Source organism: Scyliorhinus canicula, unplaced genomic scaffold, assembly GCF_902713615.1.
Source record: "Scyliorhinus canicula unplaced genomic scaffold, sScyCan1.1, whole genome shotgun sequence".
Taxonomy (NCBI): domain Eukaryota; kingdom Metazoa; phylum Chordata; class Chondrichthyes; order Carcharhiniformes; family Scyliorhinidae; genus Scyliorhinus; species Scyliorhinus canicula.
Window position 1 is genome coordinate 213953 of NW_024055870.1, and position 23798 is coordinate 237750.

Genomic DNA, 23798 nt, shown 5'->3' on the forward strand with positions numbered 1-23798 from the left:
TGGTGAATCTTCGGAACTCTTTGCCGCAGAAGGCTGTGGAGGCTAATTCACTGAGTGTCTTTCAGACAGAGATAAGATAGATTCTTGATAAATAAGGACGTCAGTGGTTTTGGCGAGAAGGCAGCAGAATGGGGATGAGAAAAATATCAGACATGATTGAATGGCGGAGCAGACTCGATGGCCTAATTCTGCTGCTGTGCCTTAAGGTCTGATTATGTGATGAGAAGGACACAGTGAATCAACGAAGATATATAGAACGACGACGTGTCTGAATCACAAAAATATTTGTTAAAAAAAACATGGTATGGCCATATCGCAAAATAATACTGAGGTGGCGGCGGAGAACTGTAAAACAACAAGTCTGAATGATCCGTGCCATAATTTGCAGAATATTCAGAATAAGGTAGCTGATTTTAAAATGGAAATAGTTATAAAAGGTCATGCTAAAGTTGCAATGACAGAGAGGTGGCCTCGAGGAGACTAAGGATTTGAACTAAAACACCAGTGATGGTCAGTATTTAGGAAGGACAGATATAAATGGCAATGAGGTGGGTTAGCTCTGTTTGTTAAGAAGAACATGAATCCAATAGTGAGAAAACTTATTGCGTCGGGAAATCAGGGTGTGGAATTTATATGGCTTGCCATTAGAAACACCAAGAGAAGAGCACGTTGCTGGCGACACGCAATATGCCCTCAAACAAACGTGCTTGTATGAGAGAGGCTGAAAACTAATAAAACAGATGTATTCATAAGGGAACGACTATACACATGAGTGGCTTCAATTTACATAGAGATTAGAAATAAGGCAGCGCGGTAGCATAGCGTCTCGCAGAATTGCTTCACAGCTCCAGGGTCCCAGGTTCGATTCCCGGCTTGGGTCAATGTCTGCGGAGCCTGCACATCCTCCCCGTGTGTGCGTGGGTTTCCTCCAGGACTCTGGTTTCCTCTCACAGTCCAAAGACGTACAGGTTAGGTGGATTGCCTTTAGCATGTCCAATCCACCTATCCTGCACATCGTTGTACTGTGGGAGGAAACCGGAGCACCCGGAGGAAACCCAAGTGTCCAAAATTTACCTCAGTGTTGGTTGGAGTTACTGGGTTATGGGCATATGGTGGAGGTGTGGGTAGGGTGCTCATTCAAAGAGCCGGAGCAGACTCGATGGGCCGAATGGTCTCCTTCTGCACTGTAAATTCCATGAAAGAATTAACGAGGAAAGGTGGCTCAAGCACGGCTCACATAAGATATTATGGGCAATATCAAATCCAAGGAGGAGACATTGAACTTTGCCAGAAAAAAACAGCACCCTGAGAATTGGGCGATTTTAGAATTTAGAAAAACAGGACAAAAAGGATCAAGAGCAGATAACATGGATAATGAGGTTATAATTGAACGGTCGGTGGATGCTGGCCATTACACCTTCTGAAAATATGTAAAAAACAGAGGATCATCTGATCAGGTGGAGGCCGTTTAGTCCCTTGAGACTACCCCACCATTCAATGATATCATGGCTGACATGAGATCGAACATTATGTGCCTTCCTTTGACCCACATCCCTTAAAATGTTAATGAAATATAGCATCTTATATTCAAATTTAACTGATCTCTCTTCAGCTGCTATTTCTGGCAGAGGGTTCCAAACATCGACCACCCTTTGAGTAAAGCGGTTCTTCCAAAATCTGCCCTGAGCGGTCGCGCGCTATTTTCTAAATTGTGTATCCCACATTTAGAATCACCAACAACCGGAAATACGCACCTGTCGTTCCCTGTTAAAACGTTGAAGCGAAGAAGATTAGTACAGACAAACGCAAAAGCTGTGGAATGTATGATGGGGAACAAAGAAATAGCAGAAGAATAAAACACCTCCTGTGGTTCTGTCTTCACTGACCAGAGCGCAAAAAACTTTCCGAAATATTAGCGAAGCAATGGCTTTGTGAAATGAAGGAACTGTGGGAGATCAGTGTTAGATTAGAAAATGGTGCTGTATAAACTAATGAGGTTAAAGGCTCACAAATCACTTGGGCCGAAAAATCCGCATCTCACAGTGGAAAACAAGTGGCCCTGGAAATACTGGATTCAATGGTGGATATTTTTTTTAAATTATTAAATCGGTCCCAGTTCCTTCAGATATGAATGGGCAAACGTAAGCTCACTATTTAAAAAGGGCGGGTGGGAAAATTTACAGTCAAAGAAAAATTATACTGTAGCAGTGGCAGGGAAGATGCAGGTATCATTGATCAAAACCGTGAAAACAGAACATTTTTAAAGAGAAATACAGCAAATAAAAGCCCCTTCCGCCCACGATGTTGTGCTGAACATTTTTCCAAGGTTAATCATAGTTCGTAGAATTTTGACACTAAAGGCAATTTATCATGGCAAATCCACCCAACCTGCACATCTTTGGACTGTGGTAGGAAACCAGAGTAATAGTAAGAAACCCACGCACACACAGGGAGGATGTGCAGATTCCACATAGACAGTGACACAAGCCAAAATCGAACCTGGGACCCTGGAGCTGTGAAGCAATTGTGCTATCCACAATGCTACCGTGTTGCCCTGAAGAAGAAATTAACCTACACCATTATTCTAACCTAATCCATCTACCTATCCAATAGCCGCTTGAAGGTCCCTAACGTTTCTGACTCAACTACTTCCACAGACAGTGCATTCCATGCCCCCACTACTCTCTGGGTAAAGAACCTACCTCTGACAACCCCCCCTGTATTTTCCCCCATTTACCTTAAATTTATGTCCCCTTGTAATGGTTTGTTCCACCCGGGGAAAAATAATCTGACTGTCTACTCTATCTATTTCCCTTATCATCTTATAAACCTCTATTAAGTCACCCATCATCCTTCTCCGTTCTAATGAGAAACGGCCGAGCACCCTCAACCTTTCCTCGTAAGACCTTCTCTCCATTCCAGGCAACATTCTGGTAAATCTCCTTTGCACCTTTTCCAAAGCTTCCACATCCTTCCTAAAATGAGGTGCCCAGAACTGTACACAGTACTCCAAATGTGGCCTAACAAAGGTTTGCACAGCTGCATCATCACCTCAATGATCCTAAATTCAATCGCTCTGCTAATGAACGCTAGCACACAATCGGCCTTCATCACAGCTCTATCCACTTGAGTGGCAACTTTCAAAGATCTATGAACATAGACCCCAAGATCTCTCTGCTCCTCTACATTGCCAAGATCCCTACTGTGAACACTGTATTCCGAATTCATATTTGTCCTTCCAAAATGGACAACCTCACACTTGTCAGGGTTAAACTCCATCTGCCACATCTCTGCCCAGCTCTGCATCCTACGTATGTCTCTTTGAAGCCGACAACAGCCCACCTCACTATCCACAACTCCACCAATCTTCGTACCATCTGCAAATTACTGACCCACCCTTCAACTCCCTCATCCAAGTGGCTAATGAAAATCACAAACAGCAGAGGACCCAGAACTGATCCCTGCGGTACTCCACTGGTAACTGGGCTCCAGGCTGAATATTTGCCATGCACCACCACTCTCTGGCTTCCATCGGTTAGCCAGTTCGTTATCCAACTGGCCAAATTTCCCACTATCCCATGCCTCCTTACTCTCTGCATAAGCCTACCATGGGGAACCTTACCAAATGCCGTCCTAAAATCCATGTACACTACATCCACTGCTTTACCTTCATCCACATGTTTGGTCACCTCCTCAAAGAAGTCAATAAGACTTGTGAGGCAAGACCTACCCCTAACAAATCCGTGCTGACTATCCCTAATCAAGCAGTATCTTTCCAGATGCTCAGAAATCCTATCCCTCAGTACCCTTTCCATTACTTTGCCTGACACTGAAGTAAGAATAACTGGCCTGTAATTCCCAGGGTTATCCCTATTCCCTTTTTTGAACAGGGACACGACATTCGCCACTCTCCAATTCCTTGGTACCACCCCTGTTGACAGCGAGGATTAGAAAATCATTGCCAACGGCTCTGAAATTTCATTTCTTGCTTCCCATAGAATGCTTGGATATATCCCTTCAGGCCCAGGGGACTTGTCTATCCTCAAGTTTTTCAAAACGCCCAACACATCTTCCTTCCTAACATGTATCTCCTCGAGCTTAGCAGTCTGTTTCACACTGTCCTCTCCAACAATATGGCCCCTCTCGTTTGTAAATACTGAAGGAACGTACTTGCTCAAGATCTTTCTCTTTAGACTCAATACAAAGTCACCCGCTACTGCCCTTGATCGGACCTACCCCTCGCTCTAGTCATTCTCATATTTCTCACATATGTTTAAAAGGCCTTGGTGTTTTCCTTGATTCTACCCGCCAAAGATTTCTCATGCCCTCGCTTAGCTCTCCTAATCCCTTTCTTCAGTTCCAACCTGGCTATCTTGTATCCCTTCAGCGCCCTGTCTGAACATTGTTTCCTCAGTCCTACGTAAGTCTCCTTCTTCCTCTTAACAAGACATTCAACCTCTCCTGTGGACCATGGCTCCCTCACTCGACCATCTATTCACTGCCTGACGTCGGACGAAAAGACATAGCACCGTCAGGGAAGGACACAAGTGAAATGTGGAACTTGTTCAAGGAACAGATACTGCGAGTCTTTGATAGGTATATCCTGTCAGGCAGTGAATAGATGGTCGAGTGAGGGAGCCATGGTCCACAAGAGAGGTTGAATGTCTTGTTAAGAGGCAGAAGGAGACTTACGTAAGACTGAGGAAACAATGTTCAGACAGGGCGCTGAAGGGGGTGCTATGTCTTTTCGTCCGACGTCATTTCGTCCAACGACACTTCGTCCACGTCTTTTGGTCCAACGTCTTTTTGTCCGCCCGTCTTTTGGTCCAACGTCACTTCGTCCAATTATCCAATTACAAATAGTTTAATTTAGTTTTTCAATGTTACTGCTCAAGGATCCTCTCCACCTATTTCGCCTCTTGAGGTTGAGTTCTGCATTTGTGCTGCTTGATCTTCAGACATTATTAAGATAAGCTGCAGGATATTCACCCATGTATGCTCCAGCGTGATGAGAGCCATTGTATCTGATGGAATATATGATCATTTCAGACCTGTAATGTCAGAACCCACTGCCAACCAGAGGTTTTAATCACTCGACGAAAATCGAGTTTAAATCTGCTTCTTTCAGAACTGCACTCATTGTCTAAATCCAATTAGACTCCCACTTATATCTGTGTCTGTCGGAATTGTAGAATATCAAATCATCTTGTCCTCTCCCCATTATTCTCTCTCGGGTACAGTTCTGGAAATCTAACTTTTAGGGAATTTCGGGAATTTACAATTTACATCAATTTTAAGTAATTTCGGGATATTCTACAATATATCCGAAGAGCTTTAAACCTGAAAAAGACGAGGCATCAGATAAACAAAGAATGGAGACATTTCGAGAATGTGGGGCATACATTGCAGGTATTATTAACTTTTAGGGAATTTCGGGAATTTACAATTTACATCAATTTTAAGTAATTTCGGGAATTTTAAGTAATTAGTAAACTTTTAGATTTTTTAACTGCATTTTTAGATTTTTTAACTTTTTAACTGCATTTTTCAACTTGCATTTTACTTGCATTTTATCAATTACTTGCATTTTAGCAATTAAATTCCCTTGCTGTATTGTACTTGCATTTTATCAATTAAATGGTTTTATACGGAGTTAATTTGTAATTGGATAATTGGACGAAGTGACGTTGGACCAAAAGACGGGCGGACAAAAAGACGTTGGACCAAAAGACGTGGACGAAGTGTCGTTGGACGAAGTGACGTCGGACGAAAAGACGCGACACGTCCCTGACAGCCTATGTTCCCAACTTAAGCACTTCAATTCTTGTCTGACAGCATTGTATTTACCCTTCGCCCAATTGTAAAACTTGCCCTGCTTCACGCACCTATCCTTCTCCATTACTAAAGTGAAAGTCACAGAATTGTGGTCACGATCTCCAAAATGCTCCCCCACGAACAAATGTATCACCTGCCCTGGTTCATTACCAAGTACCAAATCCAATATGGCCTCCCCTCTGGTCGGAAAATCTACATACTGTGTTAGAAAAGCTTCCTGGACACACTGCACAAACACCATCCCATCCAAACTATTTGATCTAAAGAGTTTCCACTCAATGTTTGTTAAGTTGAAGTCACCCATGACTACTACCTTGTGACTTCTGCACCTTTCCAAAATCTATTTCCCAATCTGTTCCTCCACATCTCTGCTGTTATTGGGGGGGCCTATAGAAAACTCCCAACAAGGTGACTGCTCCTTTCCTATTTCTGACTTCAACCTATATTACCTCAGTAGGCAGATCCTCCTCGAACTGCCTTTCTGCAGCTGTTATACTATCTCTAATTAACAATGCCACCCCCACCTCTTTTACCATCCTCCCTAATATTGTGGAAACATCTATAACCAGGGACCTCCAACAACCATTTCTGCACCTCTTCTATCCAAGTTTCCGTGATGGCCACCACATCGTATTTCCAATTACGTATCCATGCCTTAAGTCCACCCACCTTATTCCTGATGCTTCTTGCGTTTAAGTATATACACTTCAACCCATCTCCTTGCCTGCAAGTACTCTTCTTTGTCAGTGTTACCTTCCCCACTGCATCACCTTTCCATTTTTATAAATCCATTTGTAAAGGTTAACGGGATGGGTCAAATTAATTATGCAATTACGAAAGGAAAATAATTCTTAAGAAATCTACTGGAGCTTAAAAAGGCTGATTCGCAAATTACATGAGGGAGAACAACTGGGTGTGTAGTATTTAGACATCGAAAAGGCTTTTGATATGATCCCTCACTACTGGTTCTTTGTCGATGGAAAAGCACATATGATCTGAACAAATATATTGGCAAAAATAGCGAATTGGTTAGTTGACAAGTCACAGAAAGTAGGATTAAATGCGTATTTTTCCAATGGCAGGCACTTACTGTTGGGATCACTCAGCGATCATAGCCTGGGCCACAGTTATTCAGGATTTATACCAAAGGCCGAGATGACGCAACATTTCCAAATTTACTGACCACTCAATACTGGGCTGAATTGTGAGTGGTGTGGAGGATTAAAAGTGGCGCAATTGTAATTTATGCAAAGGTGCGGAATGGCCAGACAAACGGCAGATGCAGTAGAACATGTATAAATCTGAAGTTATACACTTTCCCATGAAGAACAGAAAGGAAATATATTACATAAATGATGAAAAGTTTGAAAATGTGGATGTATAAAAAGGGATCCAAGTGCGCTTGTGCAAGAGTCAATGAAAGAGGAGAGGCAGATGCCATGGAAATGGCATGTTGCCCTTTAATGCAAGTGGTTTTGATATCAAAAATAGGGATGCTTTGTGAAGTTATACAGGGGCTATTGATAACACAGGGAGTATTGCACACAGCTTTGTTCTCGCTCTGTAAGAAAGGATATAATTGTCACAGACAGCGCAGCGCACGTTCAGCAGGCTGATATCGGGTTTGGCAAGAATCTCCAGGGTCAGATTTTATGGATTCATTGGATTTAGAAATATGAGAGGCAATCTGATTGAAAGATATTACAATGCAACAGAGCTGGAGAGATTAGCTGCCTTGTACACAATGGACACAATCTCAGTATTTAGAGGTGTCAGTGAGTAAATACGTCTTCACAGGGCCGGTGGTGTCACGATGAAGTTACCGAAAGCAGAAGAATCTCGAGTCACTGTATTCAGTAACGAGACAGATTTTCTGAGATTCTAAAGGCATACACGGGTTTGGGGGGTAAGCAGGAATATGGCATTGATATCGAGATTCAACCATCTTTATATTGAATGGTGGAGAAGGCAGGAAGTACCGAATGACCTAATCCGCCTTATACATTCAATGCTTCCATGTCACACACAGAATCGAGAGAAGATTACATGAACAGATGTGATGTTTGAGAGGCCCAGACAATATGAGACCATTGCACTGATTCTCTCCACTCGAATATTATTTTGCAGACGGATTGGATCTCCACCTCCAAGATAGCTAAATGTCACCGGGGCAGAAAGAAATTATGAAGGCAAGTAGAATGGTCACTGCAAGTGTGATGGGGTAGAAAGAATAGCAGTATTATAACTCTGGCATCTGCCAATTGAGAAACCACACCGAACGTTCCGTTTTCCCCTTCCTGATTGAAGGATAAATGTTAATTGAGGCAACTAAAATAGCGTTCACTCGTTATTTTCACGGGGAGGGGCGGCGGGGGGAGAGGGGGAAGACCTGTATTTTGAAGATTGGTTGTGCAGGTTCGTTTTATTTTCATTTCGGAGAATTGATGGTACTCTTATTGAAATGTGAAACATAGGGAGAGAACGTTCCCCTTTGGAGGAATGCAGAATTGAGTGGCCTAAGGCCACATCAGAGGATGATGTGGAGAACTTTCTTAAATTAGATGGCCGTAAAAGTTTCAATCCAAGCCCCAGGTTTCAGTAGTGATTGCCTCCCAGAATAGGCAGAATTTGTGATGTGCAGAGATTGATGGGCAGGATGAAAGTCAAGTCGATAATTAAAGAAGTATATGAATGGCGGTGCAGCCTCAAGGGTAGAATTGCCTCCTCCTACTGTTTCTGATCATACAATCCATATGATGCCGAAGGAGGCCATACAACCATCGAGTCTTCAGCCGCACGCCGAAAGAGCACCGTAACTAGTCCCACTCCTCTGTAACCCACATAACCTGCATATTTTCAGACAGCAAGTGACGACTTTAAGCTGCACATCTTTGGTATGTGGTCCGAGACTCCGCAAGGACGTGCAAACTGCACCCAGATAGAGATTCGCCCGAGGCTTTGAGTCAGCAATGTTTTTTTTTCGTTATTTAAAATTTTAATTACGTAATTATTTATTATTTCCAATTCAGGGGAATTTACGGTGAGCAATCCCCAACATCTAAATCGATGGTATGTGGGGTGGGACCAACGCAGACACAGGAGAATGTGCGAACTCCACACGGACAGTCAGCGTGGGCCGGTATCAAACACGTGTCCTCAGTGCTGTGAAACAGCACTGCTAACCTCTGTGCCATCGTGTCGCCCATTTTCTTCCTCCCAGACATGGTTAACTTTCTGCTGCGTAAACCATTTCTAACGAAGGTATTATCACTTTAATAATCCTGAAATTATAAATCGACATTGCACATAGCGCATTGCTTCTGAATGAGTCAGTTGGGACATTATCTATACCAGAAACTTCAGGCCGACGAACCTGTCATTTGAAGCACATTTTGAAGTCTACTCGCTTCAATCGGAAAACTGGGAAATTATTTAATCTCAAATCATTACCGGGCGTTTCTAATAGAAACAGATACTACAATGAACAACACAATATTTGCTGTTCATTTGCACTGGCAACTTTTAATTGTGTCAGAGAAAATGTAAACGAAGGCCTCAAATCTTAGCAGCAGCTTTGAAGTGACAATCGAAATGAGCATAAGGATCAGATCCAAGCACTGCTCCAACACCAGATTCCACTTCTCATTACTAACACTTCATCGTTTCAATCAGCAAAATGGGCGGCTGTGAACAACGCTAGAAAAACAAGGCAGCCACTCCAATCAGCTGTGGGATCTGTGGTTATCAAACGTAATCAAAAAACATTCTACTTTGTGCAAACAATCAGCTGCAGTGTGCATTTATAGTTTGTCTGTAAAACCCACAGCCTGATGCATGTGATCAAACTGTGTGTTGTTCTTTCAGTTACCCTTTCACCATCGCAAGAACTTTCACTTCCCCACGTTCTCTGTCGGATCATTGGTTGACCTTAACTAAACTTCTTCAATATGGAAACCTCCGACCTACAGCGTTTATAAATATAACAATGTCATCAATTATGCTGCATTCAAGGCCGCGGAGGTTATTCACTGACACAAACATCTAGTGGAAACTTCGTGTATGCAAATCAGCTCTGCAGCTGCTCTGGTTCTATAATCAATGATTTCCTCTCCCTCACAGGCTGTGAACCAGAAATGCCAGCAAACTGCAAACTGGCAATGAAATAGAAATTCTGAGGATGAGATATGGATTCATCGGTGTTGTCATCGACAGGGTCAGTCCACACTCTATGCAGAATATTTCCTGATAATCAGCGTGTTACCGCATTATCTTAAATAATGCGACGTTGCTGGGAAGGCCAGGCCATTCCAAAACTTCCTGTCCCGAAAAACGTTTAGGTCAGAAAACGTAAGTGTGTCAGATGTCTTTCATTCAGGGTATCAGAGAACCAAATCATTGATTCACTACACTGCAGAAGGAGGCCATTTGCACATCGAGTGTGCACCGACCCTCCAAAAGAGCACCCCACCCAGGCCTAGTCTCCCACCGTATTACCATTACCCTACCCAACCTTTGGACACAAAGTGGTAATTGGAACATGGCCGAAACACCTAACCTGCACACCGTTGGAATGGGGGAGGAAACCAGAGAACCTAGAGGAATCCCACGCAGACACGAGGCGGGGGGGGGGCGTGAGTGGTTGGGGCAACGTTGAAACTACACAAAGACAGTGAGCCAAAGGTGGAATTGAACCCGGGTCGTTAGTGCTGTAAGGCAGCACTGCTACCCACTGAACTACAGAAAAGGCCATTGGTGACAGCTTTCAGGTTGACCATTGAACCCGGGTCGCTAGCAATGTTAGGCAGCACTGCAACCCACTGAACTACAGTAACGGCCATTGATGACAGGTTTCAGGTTGACCATTGAGCCCGGGTCGCCAGCGCTGTAAGGCAGCTTTGCTACCCACTGAACTGCAGTAACGGCCATTGGTGACAGCTTTCACGATTACCATTGAACGCGGGTCGGGAGTGCCGTAAGGCAGCACTGCTATCCACTGAACGATAGTTAAGGCAATAGATGAACGCTTTCTGGTTAACCATTACAAACAAAATCCTTATCTTTGCAATTTATATCAATTGAATTGAGATTCCAACATTTTGCAATGCAACACCTGTCCCGAGAATATTGGATGGATCTCCAGAACAGAATATCGCGTATCAGTGAAACATGGCCTCATGAATTGGCCTGGACAATCTTCTTGAAGTCTGTAAATACCCTTCTAACCTTTTTGGGGAAAAAGAGAAGTACAACATTACTCTCCCCGTCTGTTAGCTCCCGTTGTTTTGCTCAAAGAAAATGTGTGAGGTCGGCACGGTTGCACAGCGGTACGCTCTGCTGCCTCACGGCGCCGTGGAACCAGTTTCAATCCCGGCTCTGGGTCACTGTCTGTATGGATTTTGCACATTCCCCCCCCCCCCGTGTCTTAGTGAGTTTCACCCCCACAACCCAAAGTTCAGGTGCAGGTTAGGTGGATTGGCCACGCTAAATTGACAGTTAATTGAGAAAAATATTATTGGGGCACTAAATTTAAAGAAAAATATATGGCTATTGCGAGGACTGATATTTTTTTCTTTTAAAGTGCCCGAGCTGTTCCAAATTATAACAAAACATACCCCCAGACCACATTCTGACTCTAATTGATTCACGGGATCTCTTTGATTAGAGAATTAATGCCGATAGTGAATGATGATTCTCACTCCTGCCATCATCGATGCCTTATCCTTGACTTACGGGAACTAATTTCAATATCAGTCGTCAAACCGCGATTGGGAGCACGGCACAGAGAGTAATATATCCAAATCTGATGACAGCCTTATCGGATTTACGCTGTGAGCTTGCTGCAAAGAGGTACAAATTGGTGAAATCCATGGGTATCATGTTGAAAAGTGGCGAAAATGGAGGAGAGGTTATTAATTTTATTCGGCAGGCAGAGGGAGTATTTGTTTTATGTGTATAACTGGGACATTTGATATCCAGGAGGACTTGAGGTTGCTTTTCCAAGGCACAGAGAAAGCTGCCAGCGAACAATTCCGAAGGGAAATAGCTCGTTAGAATCCACTGGTGGGCACTCCAATACAATACAAGGAGGGGACAGTGGATATCCGGAGACTTGGGGCTCAGTTGCATTTGTCCTTAAAATTGCAGGAACAAACGCAGAGAATAATTAAATAGGCTAATGGGATGTTAGATTACATATCTGAAGGAGGAAAATAAAAACACAGGGGTTATGTTGCAGCTGTACAACACAAGCGTTAAACCTCACTTGGAATAGTCGGAACAGTTCTGTGCACCGCATGTCAGGAAGAATGTTTTGGCGTTCGAGGAGGTGTGATGGAGATTTACAAAAAAACAATGACTGGATTCCAAAGAACAAAGAAAAGTACAGCACAGGTACAGGACCTTCGGCCCTCCAAACCTGCGCCGACAATGCTGCCCTTCGAAACTAAACTATTCTACACTTCCGGAGTCCTATAAATCCCATTTCCATCCTATTCATGTATTTCAAAAGATGCCCCTTAACCGGCAAACTCGTCCCTGATTCCTCCACCTCCTCCGGCAGCGACTTCCAGGCACCCACTACTCTCTGTGTAAACTAATTGCCCCGTACATCTGCTGGAAACCTTATGCCTCGCACCGTAAACCTATGCCCCCTCGTAATTCACCCCTCTAACGCAGAAAGAAGCATCTGACTATACCGCTCTGCCTATGCCACTTATCATCTTGTAGACCTTTATCAGGACGCCACTCAACCTCTTTAGTTCTAATGAGAGCAAACCAAGAGTATTCAACGTTTTCTCACAGCTAATGCCCTCCATACCAGTCAAAATTCTGGTATATATCTTCTACACCCTCGTTAAAACCTACACATCCTTCTGGTAGTTTGGCTTCCAGAATTGAACACTACTCCAAATGTGGCCAAACTAAGGTTCTTTACAGCTGCACCATGATTTGCCAATTTTCATAGTCAATGCCCCGGCCAATGAAGGCAAGCATACCGTATGCCCCCTTGCCTAACTTCTCCTCCTGTGTTGACCCTTTCAGTGACCTGTGAACCTGTATACCAAGGTCTCTCTGAATATCAATAATCATGAGCGTTCATGACTCACTCTATATTCCCTACCTGTATTAGGCATTCCAAATACGTTACCTCACATTTGACCGGATTAATCTCCATCTGCCATCACGCCGCCCAAGTCTACAAACGATGAAAATCCTGCTGTATCCATTCACAGTCCTCAACGCTATCCACAATTCCACCAACGTTTGTGCCGTCCGGGAACTTACTAATCAGACCGTTTACATTTTCCTCCAAATCATTTATACATACTAGGAACAGCAATGGTCCCAGCACTGATCCCAGCGGATCACCACTAGTCACAACCCACCAATCAGAAAAGCACCCTTCCGAGGAGGGCTTCCGGTCAGCAAGCGGAGCGGTCGCAAGGTGAGGGGCTCCCGTAGCGGTGGAGAACAGGGAAGGGAAGGGAAAGGACGCGCACACCCCCCCCCCCCCCAAACAAACCGGTCATCGAGGGATCCTCGGCAGCGGCGGCAGCAGCAAGAGAGGCCCAGGCGGCGGCGGCGGCGGCAGCAGCAGCAGGAGAGGCCCAAGCGGCGGCGGCAGCGGGAGGGGCCCAAGCGGCGGCAGAGCGGAGCGGCATCTACATCCCCCCCCCAAGGAGCGGAAAGGAGCGGCGTCCATACCCCCCGCCCCCAAGGGCCGGAACGGAGCGGCGTCCATACCCCCCCCCCCAAAAAAAAAGGGGCGGAGCGGAGCGGCGTCCATACCCCCCCCCCCAAAGGGCCGGAGCGGAGTTTACACCCCCCCCAAGGGCCGGAGCGGCGCCTACACCCCCCCCCCCTAAGGAGCGGAGCGGCGCCTACCCCCCCCCACCAGGGCCGGAACGGAGCGGCGTCCATACCCCCCCCCCCAAGGGCCGGAGCGGAGCGGCGTCCATACCCCCCCACCCCAAGGGCCGGAGCGGCGTCTACCCCCCCCCCCCAAGGCCGGAGCGGAGTCTCTCCCCCCCTCAAACAGGCCCGGAGCGGCGTCTCCCCCCCCCCAGCAGGCCCGGAGCGGAGTCTCTTCCCCCCCCCCCCAGCAGGCCCGGAGCGGCGTCTCCCCCCCCCCCAGCAGGCCCGGAGCGGAGTCTCTCTCCCCCCCCCAGCAGGCCCGGAGCGGAGTCTCTTCCCCCCCCCCCAGCAGGCCCGGAGCGGCGTCTCCCCCCCCCCCCCAGCAGGCCCGGAGCGGAGTCTCTCCCCCCCCCCCCAGCAGGCCCGGAGCGGAGTCTCCACATACAACCCCCCCAAAAAAAATCCGGCAGCAGCCACCACGTGGCAAGAACAAAGGACTGGACAGACTCCTCTCACTCTCTCTCTCTCTCTCCTGCGTGAGAGAGGGAGGGGAAAAGTGAGGGGGGGGGGGTAAAAAAAGAAGGACTTTTATTTAAAAAAAAGAACACTGTTAAAGAAAAAGGGGGAGGGATATATAGATTATTTTCTCTTTTTCTACACCCACTCCCATCAAAGCAAGCCCACCTGAGGGGAGTTGCATAAAAGGAGGTGGGAGAAAATAATTAATAAACAAATAAATAAAATAAAAATCGGGCATCGAAAAAGGGGGAACAGAAAAACAAGGGGAGAAGAAAAGATGAAAGGGAAGGGGGAGAAAAAAAAGCCAGAAGGGAGCCAAGGGAAAGGGGGCACCAAAAGCAGACGGGACAAAAGGTAAGCCAGCTCACGCGAGCGGATTAGCACACGAAGCGGCGGGACGGATGTACCGCCGCATCAAAAAGAGCCAGACAGACAGGTGCCCTCTCCCCTGGGGTTAGAGGGGGCGTGAATTGGAAGGAAGCCTTTACTGAGGTGGTGAGGGAGCAGTTGCAGGCAATCAAGGCAGAGTTGAAAGCAGACGCAGAGGCCGCAGCACAGGCAGCAGTGGGCAGGGCCATGTCAGGGGTGCAGCAGGCTCTGACCAGATTGGAGGAGAAAGTGGAAGCTCAAGGGAAGAAACTGGAAGCTCAAGGGGGGGAAACTGGAAGCCCATGAGGCAACCATTAAGGAGCTAGAGAAAGCCGCGACAGACATGAGCGACCGGGTCACGGCCCTAGAAAGGGAAGTGGCGAGACTGGGCGCAACACAGGGGAGCCTGAAGGGCAGGGTAGACGACCAAGAAAACAGCTCGAGAAGGCAAAATGTTAGGATAGTGGGCCTGCCAGAGGGGACCGAGGGTAGAAATCCCACAGAATACGTGGCTGCAATGCTGGGCAACTTAGTGGGCAGGAAAGCTTTCCCCACACCACCGGATCTGGACAGAGCACATCGGTCGCTGCGCCCGAAGCCCAGGGAAGGGGATCAACCGAGAGCAGTCATAGCCAAACTGCACCGGTACGGGGATAGGGAGGCAATCCTGCGCTGGGCCAAGGAAAATAGAGCCAGCAAATGGGACGGGCACACCATCCGAATATATGAAGACCTTGGATTGGATATATCTAAGAAACGGGCTGAGTTTAACAGAGCGAAAGCGGCTCTCTACAGGAACAAAGTGCGTTTTGGTATGCTGTACCCAGCGAAGCTCTGGGTCACATACCAAAACAAGGAATATTTCTTTACAGCCCCTGCTGAGGCGAATAGATTCGTCGAGGAGCACGGGCTGGAAGAACAGCAGGGGAGGTAGGGACGAGGGGCCCCTGGCAAGGAGCAACGACACGCCAATGGGTAGGATGGGGGAAGAGCAGGCAGAAAACCGTAGAGGCCAGGTAGAGGAGAAGCGAGACAACAACCTCCGAGAGGGGAGCCACCGTAATAGCAGGAAAGCTAGCGCCGGGGGCACGCAACAAAGCAGGGCCGCTGCGCACCCCCAACAGGGGGGAAGGCGCCAGGCAGGGGAGGGGGGAGATCACCCACCAAAGTCGGGAGAGCAAACGGGGACAGGAATAGGGTATAGAGGAGCAAAGGAGGGGTACACAGGGGAGGAGGGTAGAGGGAGAGACCAGGGGGGGGGGGGCACACAGGGAGGGGAAAGGTAGGGTCAAAGGGACAAACGAGGCCAGAAAAGGAACAGGGCTACAAAGTACCACAACCAAGGGCTCGGAACAAGGAACCGCTGCAAGCACCCACCCAGTACGGTCTGTGGGCAAAGGGGCCCCCCAGAGTGCAGGGGACTACCCGCGTGGCGGACACACAGTGGACGGCCATGGCGGGTGCCCCCAAGACAAGGGGAAACCCCGGAGCGCAGAGACCCGAACGCATGGGGATAGCAGTGGTAGCGGCCATCCTGGACGGCCCCCTAACAAAGGGAAACCCCGGAGGGCAGGGGCTCGTCCACCAGACAAACATGGTTAATCCCACAGGAACGAGGGGGCAGAAGCCCCCCACCAGGATAATCACCTGGAACGTAAGGGGACTTAACGGCCCAGTGAAGAGATCTAGAGTCCTCACCCACCTCAGAAATATGAGGGCCGACATAGACTTCCTCCAAGAGACGCATCTGAGGGAGCAGGACCAACTGCGGGTAAGAAAGGGCTGGGTGGGACAAACCTACCATTCCTGCTATGGGACAAGGGCCAGGGGGGTGGCGATACTGATCGGCAAGAGGACAATGTTTAGGGCGACAAAGACGGTTACAGACCCAGGGGGGCGATATGTCTTGGTCAGCGGGGCCCCGAATGGGGCGCCGGTAGTCCTAGTCAACGTGTACGCGCCCAACTGGGACGACACGAGCTTCATCCAAAAGACCATGGCAGAATTCCCAGACATAGCGACGCATCGACTAATCATGGGGGAGGGGGGGGGCAGACTTCAACTGTGTACAGGACCCAAAGACGGACAGATCAAACCCCAAAACGGGGAAAACCTCAAACATGGCAAGGGAACTCGGTCACTTTATGGAGCAGATGGGAGCTGTGGACCCCTGGAGGTTCGCCCACCCGGGGGAGAAATAATTCTCCTTCTTCTCCCCAGTACACAACGTGTTCACCAGAATTGACTTCTTTGTGGTGGGGAAAACGGTGCTTCCAGGGATAGACAAGGTGGAATACTCCGCAATTGTGATATCAGACCACGCCCCACACTACATGGACGTGCGGCTGGAGACGGGAAGGGCCCAGCGCCCCACATGGAGGTTGGATGGTGCCTTACTAGCTGACAAGGCCTTCAGCGAAAGGATAGCGCGGGCCATAGCGGAGTACACGGAGAACAACCAAAACGGGGAGGTATCATCCTCCACGTTCTGGGAAGCGCTTAAGGCCGTACTAAGAGGGGAAATTATTGCCTTCAAAGCGCAAAGAGATAGGGAGGAAAGGGTGGCTTGGCAGAAGCTGGTCGACTCCATACTGGAGGTAGACCGTAAATACTCCGAGGCCCCGACCGGAGAGCTCCTGGCGGAGAGAAAAGAGCTACAAAGGAACTTTGACCTGCTCTCCACCAGGAAAGCAGTGCACCAACTCCGCCAGGCGCGCGGGACCCTGTACGAACACGGAGACAAAGCCAGACGCCTGTTGGCACACCAGCTGAGAAAGCAGGCAGCCAGCAGAGAAATTGGGCAAATCAGGGGTACCAGAGGCATGTTGGAAACAGAACCAGAGAGGATTAACAAAACCTTCAAGGCCTTCTACCAAGAGCTGTACACCTCAGAGCCCCCAACGGGGACGGCTGGGATGAACCGGTTCCTTGATGGACTGGTCATACCAGTCGTGGGAGAGGGCAGGAAACGGGACCTGGAAGCACCACTAGCACTGAGAGAGATCATGGACAGTATCAGCTCCATGCAGATGGGGAAGGCGCCGGGACCGGACGGATTCCCGGCGGGCTTCTACAAAAAGTTTGCGACAGCGCTGGCCCCGCACCTGCGGGAGATGTTCACAGACTCGCTAGCTAGGGGCACACTGCCACCCACGTTAGCACAGGCCTCAATCTCGCTGATAGCTAAGAAAGAGAAAGACCCAACGGAATGTGGGTCATACAGACCCATATCTCTGCTGAACGCAGACGCCAAAATACTGGCCAAAATCCTAGCCAAAAGGCTAGAAGACAGTGCCCCTGAGGTGGTCACAGAGGACCAGACGGGCTTCGTCAAAGGTAGACAGCTCACCTCGAACATCAGGCGCCTGCTGAACGTGATAATGACCCCCTCCGGGGAGAGAACACAAGAGGTGATCGTCTCCCTGGACGCAGAAAAGGCCTTCGACAGAGTCGAATGGAAATACCTCATAGAGGTACTGGAGCAGTTCGGGCTTGGAACAGGGTTCACCGCGTGGGTAAAACTCCTATACAACGCCCCCATGGCGAGTGTACGGACCAACAATACCAACTCCCAATACTTCCAGCTGCACAGTGGCACCAGACAAGGATGCCCACTGTCCCCACTGCTGTTCGCACTAGCAATCGAACCGCTAGCAATTGCGCTCAGGGCAGCAAAAAATTGGAGGGGGATCCGAAGGGGAGGCAGAGAGCACAGAGTCTCACTCTATGCAGACGATCTGCTCCTCTACATCTCGGACCCACAAAGCAGCATGGACGGAATCATAGCGCTCCTGAAAGAGTTTGGAGCCTTCTCGGGCTACAAACTCAACATGAGCAAAAGTGAGATCTTCCCAGTACACCCGCAAGGGGGGGGGGGGGGCAGCACTAAAGGGGCTGCCGTTCAAACAAGCCCGACATAAATTCCGCTACCTGGGGATCCAAATAGCCCATGAATGGAAAGGGATCCACAAATGGAACCTCACCAGCCTGGCGGAGGAAGTAAAAAAGGACCTGCAAAGATGGAACACACTCCCACTCTCCCTCGCAGGAAGAGTCCAGACGATCAAAATGAACGTATTGCCCAGGTTCCTCTTCCTGTTTAGATCCATTCCGATCTACATCCCCAAGGCCTTCTTCATAGCGCTGGACAAACTTATCATGGCGTTCGTATGGGGGAGGGGGGGGGGTAATAATGCTAGGATCCCAAAGAAGGTCCTACAGAAAACAAAATCCGGGGGGGGGGGGGGGGGGCTAGCCCTCCCGAATCTACAATTCTACCACTGGGCGGCAACAGCCGAGCGAGTAAGGGGATGGACCCAGGAGCCAGAAGCCGAGTGGGTGCGTGCGGAGGAGGCCTCCTGTATGGGGACCTCCCTCCGGGCCCTCGCCACGGCCGCACTCCCATCCCCACCCAAAAAACACTCCAGCAGCCCAGTGGTGACAGCCACCCTCCAATCCTGGAACCAACAGCGGCAGCAATTTGGCCTGAACAAAATGTCGGACAAGGCTCCCATCTGCAACAACCATAGGTTCAAACCAGCACTGACTTACGCCACCTTCAAAAGGTGGAGACAGGACGGGGGGACACTGACAGTCAGGGACCTATACACGGACGACAGGATCGCAACACTGGACGAACTGACAGAGAAATTTCAGCTAGCTGGGGGGAACGAGCTACAGTACCTGCAGCTCAAAAACTTCCTACGAAAGGAGACAAGGACGTACCCACAACCGCCACGACAGACACTACTGGAAGACTTACTGGACGCATGTATCCTAGAGAAAGGGAACTGTAGTGACATGTATGGCCGACTGGTAGATAGGGACGACACCGTACTGGACGCAACAAGAAGGAAATGGGAGGACGACCGGGGGATGGAGATAGGGTGGGGACTCTGGAGCGAAGCACTGCATAGGGTCAACTCCACCTCCACGTGCGCAAGGCTCAGCCTCACGCAACTAAAAGTGGTACATAGAGCCCACTTAACGAGAAACCGTATGAGTAGGTTCTTCCCGGAGTTGGAGGACAGATGTGAGCGGTGCCAAAGAGGCCCGGCCAACCACGCCCACATGTTCTGGTCTTGCCCCAGACTTGTGGAGTACTGGACAGCCTTCTTCGAGGCTATGTCCAAAGTGGTGAGGGTGGAGCCATGCCCGATAGTGGCGGTCTTCGGGGTTTCAGACCAGCCAGATCTATTCCTGGGGAGGAGGGCGGACGCCCTTGCCTTTGCCTCCCTGATCGCCCGCCGTAGAATCCTGTTTGGCTGGCGGTCAGCAGCACCGCCCAGAGCTGCAGACTGGCTGTCCGACCTCTCGGATTCTCTCCAAATGGAGAAAATTAAATTCGCCATCCGAGGGTCGGACGACGGCTTCCACAGAACGTTCCGGGACCTGTTTGTGGCCAACGTACAAGAGGAAGAATAGTCGGGGGAAGGTAGCCGGCGGGGAGGGGGGGGGGGGGGCTACGGGCTCGTTACGGGGGTTTGATGGCTAGCTAAGGCCCAAAACCAAACTAAATAAATGCCAATAAACATGTTGGGGAATGTAAAATATGTATGCCGGCGAAAAGGGGGAGGCCACAGTTATTACTACGAAGATGCTCACCTGTAAATATATATGTTAATTTTTGCGAGTTCTTTTTTTTTCTCTCTCTCTAACAATTTGTAATTTGTTCAATATAAAACATGAAAACTGAATAAAAACATTTATAAAAAAAAAGAAAAGCACCCTTCCGTTGCTAGTCACTGCCTTATATGACATTGCCAGTTCTGTATCCATCTTGCCAGCTCACCTCTTATCCCGTGTGAAATCATCTTTTGTAGCAGTCTGCCATGAAGGACCTTGTCAAAGGCCTTACAGAAGTCCATATTGACAACATCCACTGAGCTACCTGCTTCAATCGTCAATGTGACCTCGTTTAAAAACTCTATCAATTTAGTGAGACAGGACTTCTCCTTCAAAAAACGTGCTCTCTCTCTCGCTAATACGTCCATTTGCTTCCAAATGGGAGTAGATCCTGTCTCGAAGAATTCTCTCCAGTAATTTCCCTACCACTGACGTAAAGCTCACTGGCCTTCAGTTCCATTGATTTTCCTTGCTCCCCTACTTCAATGAAGGAACAACATTGGCTATACTCCAGCCCTCTGGAACATCACTTGAAGACAGCGAGGATCCAAAGATTTCATTCAAGGCCTCATCAATTTCCTCTCTAGCCTCTTTCAGTATTCTGGGGAAGATTCCATCAGGCCCTGGGGACTGGTCCACCTTAATACTTTTCAGTAGGCGCAATACCTCGTCTTTTTGGATGTCAATCTGACCCAGGCTATCTACACACTCTTCTCGAGAATGAACATCCACCAATTACTTCTGTTTGGTGAATACTGATGCAAAGTATTCATTTAGTACATCGCATATTCCCTCTGGCTCCACACATAGATTACCTCCCCCGCCCCCCCCCCCCCCCCCCCCCGCCCCCGTCCCTCAGTAAGTCAACCCTTTCACCGGCTACCCTCTTGCTTTTTATGTACGTGTAAAAAGCCTTGGGATTTCCCTTCACACTATTTGCCAATTACAATTCGTGGCCCCTTTTAGCCCCCCCTCGACACCATGCTTAAGTTCGTTCCGACTTTCCATACATTCCAGCTTTCTCGCCCTGACAAATGTCTCATTTTTATATTTGACAAGGCCTAAAATATCTTTCGTTATCCAAGGATCCGGAAATTTGCGTTACATATCCTTCTTCCTCACTGCAACATGCCGGCCCTGAATTCCATTCAACTGACATTTGAAAGCCGCCCACATGTCAGACGTTGATTTACCCTCAAACATCTGCCCCCAATCTATGTTCTTCAGTTCCCGCCTAATATTGTTCTAATTTGCCTTCCCCTAATATAGCACAATCAATCCAAGGCCACAATTATCCTTGTTCACCACCACTTAAAATCTTGATGAATTGTGGTCACTGTTCCCGATGTGCTCCTCTCCTGAAACTCTACCACTTGGCTGTTCTCATAGGTAGAACTCTTTGCCGCAGAATTTTATGGAGGCCAATTCACTGAGTGTCTTTCAGACAGATCGATAGGTTCTTGATGAATAAGGGGATCAGTGGTCATGGGGAGAAAGCAGGAGAATTGAGATGACAAAATATTGACCATGATTGAATGGCAGATTTGACTCCATGGGCCAAGTGGCCAAATTCTGCTCTTATTTCTTATGGTCTTATTCCCCACTAACAGGTCTAGTACAGCCCCTTACCTAGTTGGACCATTTACATAGAGTGCATAGAAGATACAGTGCACAAGGAGGCCATGCGGTCCATAGAAACTGCACAACCACTTAAACCCTCACTTCCTTCTAAACCCGTAACACAGTAACCCCTCCTAACCATTTTGGACACGAAGGGCAATTTAGCATGGCCGATCCACCTTACCTGCACGTCTTTGGACTGTGGTAGGAAACCGGAGCAGCCGGTGGAAACCCACGCAGACACGGGGAGAACGTTCAGACTCCACACAGACAGTGTCCCAGCAGGGAATCGAACCTGGACGCTGCCTCTGTGAAGCCACAGTTCTAGCCACTTGTGCTACCGTGCTGCCATTGTTTTAAGAAGCCCTCCTGGATGCTCCGTTCAAACTCTGCCCCTTCCTAGCCCCCATAACTAAGTGAGTCCCAGTCAATATTGGGGAAGTTAAAGTCTCCTATCACACCAAATCTGTCTACCTATCTGCTCCACTATGTCCCACCTGCTGTTGGGAGGCCTGTAATAAACCCTGTACATTGTGACTGCACCTTTCTTATTCCAGATATCTACCAATATCTCCTCGCTGCCCTCTGAGGTGTCCTCCCGCAGGACAGCTGTGATATTTTCCCTAACCATTTTCGCAACTCCGCCACCACTTTTACATCCCCCTCTAAACCGCCTGAAACATCAAAATCCTGGATCGTTTAGTTGCCAATCCTTCCCTCTGTCTCTGTAATGGCAACTACATCATAGTTCCAAGCCCTAATCCAAGCTCGTAGTTCACCTACCTTACCTGATATAATTGTTGCATTAACACATATGCACTTCGGCGCCGCTGTTTTCATCAATATCCCCCTGTCCGGTCTAACTCAAAGCCATAGTAGCCCTATTTGAAATGAAAATGAATGATAATCGCGTATTATCATAAATAGGCTTCAAATGAAGTTACTGTGAAAAGCCCCTAGTCGCCACATTCCGGCCCCTTTTTCGGGCAGACTGGTACGGGAATTGAACCGGCTTGCTGGCCTGCCTTGGTCTGCTTCAAAAGACAGCTGTTTCGCCCTGTTCTAAACCAGCCCCTCTTTCTGTTTCCGAATTCTCCCTCAATTCCGACCTATTGCTCCGGTATCCATCCCACTGTGCTCCCTGAACCTATCTGGACAGAGACATGAGAGGTGGAGGGCAACAACTGGCCTGAAACGAAGTGACTCGGGAGACTATTAATCGAGATCCAGGTCCTGGACGTTTCACTCAGCTCAATTGATTCTGGAGTGGCTTAGAAGAACTTTTGGGCCACGCCTACTGAAACAAATAAATTAGTGCTAAAATAATATCAGAACTTGACATCACAGGAATGTTGTGTGTTGACTGTTTATTCCAATTGCGTCTTCTGGTCTGAAGCTGTTCAATTGACAGATTTAAAAAGCTTATTTAAATTTAAAGACGAGTAACAAGTAACAGACGAATAGCGAATGGAGATTTGGTACAATAGGAAATGTCGGTGGTGCAATTCATAGGATTTATCGGACTGATTCCTGCGATACGGGGATTGCCGAATGAATAGAGATTGAATTGGTTAGGATTGTATTCGCTTGAGTTCAGAAGGCAAAGTGCGTATTTCATCTAAACCTATAACATATCTATCAGGACGAGACAGGGTAGATACATGAAGCATCTTCCTCATGGTGGCTGTGTCCAGAACCAGGGCTCACAGGCTGAAGATACAGGGTAGGTCATTTAAGACAGATGTGAGTCTGACTTTCATCACCCAGAAAGTGGTCGAACTGTGGAATTTGTTGCCACAAGAAGTAGTTGAAGCCAAAACATTCTATGTTTTCAAAAATATGGAGTTAGGTATAGTTCTGAGAGCGAATATGTTCAACGATATAGCGGGGGCGGCGTATCGGGATTACGCTTTTGAGGTGGACGTTCAGCCATGATCATAATGAACGGTGAGGCCGGTTAACCGGCCGAGTAACAT